Source organism: Esox lucius, chromosome 24 (assembly GCF_011004845.1).
Source record: "Esox lucius isolate fEsoLuc1 chromosome 24, fEsoLuc1.pri, whole genome shotgun sequence".
NCBI lineage: Eukaryota > Metazoa > Chordata > Actinopteri > Esociformes > Esocidae > Esox > Esox lucius.
In genome coordinates, this window is record NC_047592.1 from 18,593,971 (window position 1) to 18,597,799 (window position 3,829).

The 3,829-nt window shown below is 36.7% G+C and overlaps 1 long non-coding RNA gene across 1 annotated transcript; it reads right to left on the bottom strand.

Annotated features, from left to right (window-relative positions):
- Positions 1 to 2,925: 2,925 nt before the first annotated feature.
- On the bottom strand, positions 2,926 to 3,460 carry LOC117593929. Its single transcript, XR_004575390.1, has 3 exons — positions 3,319 to 3,460; positions 3,137 to 3,234; positions 2,926 to 3,004 (listed from the first exon to the last, which is right to left on the bottom strand). It is a non-coding gene; the product is annotated as an uncharacterized LOC117593929 (long non-coding RNA).
- Between the last annotated feature and the right edge of the window lie 369 nt (positions 3,461 to 3,829).

Genomic DNA, 3,829 nt, shown 5'->3' on the forward strand with positions numbered 1-3,829 from the left:
AGCATACGTCCATATGAGCTAACGTAACGTTACTTTGCATGAACATGCATAATTTTGTTCGACTGTCATGAATATATGAAATGTCCATTGACATCAAGTACAAGTTAGTCAAATATAGATGAATCTTACCTGTCCAGGAGAAAATTTGCAACGTTGGCATCTGTCTTCAAATTCTTCTCCGTTTTCAGCCATCTCCATCTTTCAACGGCATCTCCTATACAAATTCTTGTTTTATTTCGGACTTCGTCACGACGAATTTCGGAATTATAAAGAGGTCTTTTAGATTTCGTAACGTTAGACATTATTTATCCGACTAGAGTTAGGGTAGGTTAGAGCAGAGCTGGCAACCCGGATCCCGAAACACTACTGACTTTGTGATTGGTAGATAGGTGGAGGGTGGCGCATCAGGCCAAAACACAACATGACAACATCAACATCAGTTGAGGGCTACAACTCTCACTTTTAAATGACAATATCCTGGCCATACTACAGTTGTCAGTGATATAAGAATTTGAAATGAACATGATTTCTTAATGTCATGTGACACATCAGGGCCATTTTATGATTAATTGAAACAGATTTCTTACATACGGTTCCTTTAATGTGCAGAATAATGGATGAATAAGGATATGCTTATAAATTAATCGTTTCCAATCATCCCAGTCCCCAAGAAGCCAAGGATCACAGGACTTTACGTCTTCAGACCTGCCGCCCTGACCTCTGTGGTTATGAAGTCGTTTGAGTGGCTTTTACTGTTCCACATCAAGACCATCATCAACCCTCTACTAGACCCACTGCAGTTTGCCTACAGAGCCACAGGTTCCTGAGTACAACATTTACTCACATAAACACTTCCTCTTTAGTGAAAATTGGCCCAGTACCAAACGTACTTGCCGACCCCTGCTAAGGATGAATGAAACAACTTAAATTATAACCCTGTTTGCCAAAAAAACACATTGGATGTGTATTTAATTGTTTATCTGGCCGGTGTAACAATAAATTACATTGGTTGGAGGTGTATGTGTATGAATTGTGATCTGTGTAATAATACAGGTTAGGTAATATTGAGCAGCCTGGTTAGCATGTAAGCATGTAAGTGTTGTACATACTTGCATTAATCAACCATTGTGATTAAAACACCCAAGAGGAACTTCAAAAAAAATGTGTGCGCATATTTGTACAGTCAGGTTAGGGACCAAACCACCGTTGAAAATTGTGAAGCGAATAATAGTAGATGGCAAATGCATATTATAGATTAAATAACATGTTCACACCATCGTGTATTTATCAACAATATAGAGTTAGGCCTAAAAAACAATTTTAAAGTAAAATAAATTCTATGACTAACTTAAAAATATTTTATCGCGACTAACTTTATGCATGACTAACTTTAAAATATTTTTAAGCCTAATAGCAAGTGCCGAAAGTCGGTGTGTGAACATAAGCTATCCAAGCATTATAATACATTGGAATTGTAACACACACAACCGCATCAACAAAATGAGATTTGGTTCTAGTATCCAATTATTATATCACATATCTATATGGCGATGGGGCAAAGATGGTACCAATAATTAGAATTTAATTAATTGAATTGACAGTTTAATTAATCCACTGAAAGTCTACTAACAGCAAGTTACTAAAGCTGTTAGGAAAATTGCGATTGTGTGTATAGAGACATTTTGTGTTTATAGCAGCACTTGAGATTAAACGTAGGAACTCACAAATCACACATTAGACTATGTTCCTCAATATAGCCTACGCCAAGGCTTGTTACTAAAAAACGCTGTTAAATCCTGTGAGAATAGTTAATTCATTAGCATTATTATGTAATAATAATATATTATAATAATGAGAATATACTGTCATTTTTCTAATAGCAACATTATATAAGGCAAGATAGCAACAATAATTTGCTATTTCATAGGCTATAATAGCCTATCGAAACTACAGAGAGAAATGTTATTGTTTAACTGTATGGGCAGAGCTGTTAGGAAAGTAGCATTCACAGTACAATTTCTTTAGCGCTTAGTGCTATAAATTAGTGAGTGTGTGGCTGGAGTTCATTGTGTAGATGGCTACACAGAGCGGTTGCACAGTTTGGTCGGTAGTGTATTTCTTTACAATGTTCCGAAGGGTACACCCCTCAACAAGTTTTGGACTTGATACAAAACAGAGCAGCCATTGTTGTGCCAAACCCCCACCCCCCCTCACTTGAACGCACACTCCCCGCGTTCTCATTGCTGCGACTTGTTGGCATGTTGAGAGTACAGTTTATGTCTACACATTTCACTGATCTTCATAGCAAAAAGCTTTAATTTAATTGTGTACATCAAGGCAGCAATCGATTACCATGTTAGGCTGCGTTTCATTAGATTTTTTAAGCCAGGTTGATCGCATGGGAAGGCTGTCTGCAGTTTTGGGTTGGCTATTTGTTTCAAGTGTATTACTATAAACAAATCATTGGCAAATTCGAGTCAAATTAGGATAAGACTATATTCTTGCCTGCCAAACCTAAAGTAGTGCCATAAAAGTATTTTACTCTAGTCAATTTTAGTTTACAGGATTATCTGTTTTAATATTATTACACATACAGACTAATCAATATTAGCAAAATGTTTTGCCATCTGATGGCAAATAAGCCACCGGTGGCAGAGAAGGAGAAATACAGCTTTAAAAAATCTAATGAGAATGGCAGATACCCCATCTGGCAGAGATATGGGCAAAATAGCTTTACATTTTTCTGTGTTTTTTTTACATAAAAAAATACTGTGAGCTGAAGCATGCATTTCAAGGAGAATTCCTAAAAGGAGCTTCCTGTAAGTTTATAAAGTGCTGCAAAAAAAGTTAAAGTACCTCTGGGTAAAAGTGACATCATCCAATGCTTTTATTGTTAAGCCAAAAAGAAGTAGCTGGGTCACATATTGCCTCCAACACATTCCTGATATATACATGACATTACATTATAATTTCGACTTGATGAAATGATATATGTTAAGATCACCTGTTGGTCAAAGGAGAGACAAGAGTTAGTTGTCTTCTTAGCTATCCTAAAGACATGGACTACTGTTACATGTTGGGTGGTTAAGAGTCAGTGTATGATGTTTCAGTTAGAGGTCTGGATTGAGAGACTGACCATGCAGCAGAGATGTATACCCAGCATCAGGAGACTGAACATGGATAGATCCTTGGTCCTGTTGGGGGTCCTGGTTGGTGCTCTGGGGATGGATGGGCCTACAGAGAGAGAGACACTAATGAAGACACACAGACAACAGGTTACTGTATTAATCAATGTAGGTTAAAGACAGGTGTACTCACCAGAATATTCTGTTACAAATGGAACCTGTGAATATAAATATAAATGTTATATGAGGTCATTCATGCTTTTATCTATTGTTTTTTGATTTTTCAAGTAAATATTACTCAAAAAGGGGAACCTTTTTGGATGACAAAAACAATGGTTAGTAGAAATGCAGCAACAATCAGACCCAAACACACTCCAAAATGCCCTGGTGTAGAGTATCCAGGAACTATCTCAGGAAAGAGAACAGCACAACACAATCAGACTTGATTGCCAAACATTTTCAAATCACAGACTACGACAAATGTAATGGCACTGTGATCATAATACATTGTTAACCTTACATTACAAATCACTGTTTTCCACTGATGTAAAGGCACTGTGATCATAATACCAAGTGAACAATACATTACAAATCACTGACTGCCACTGTTGTAAATGTACTGTGATAAAAATATAATGTTCACATTACATTACAAATCACTGACTATCACTGACAGTATGTGACATCTCTTATACTGCCAGTCA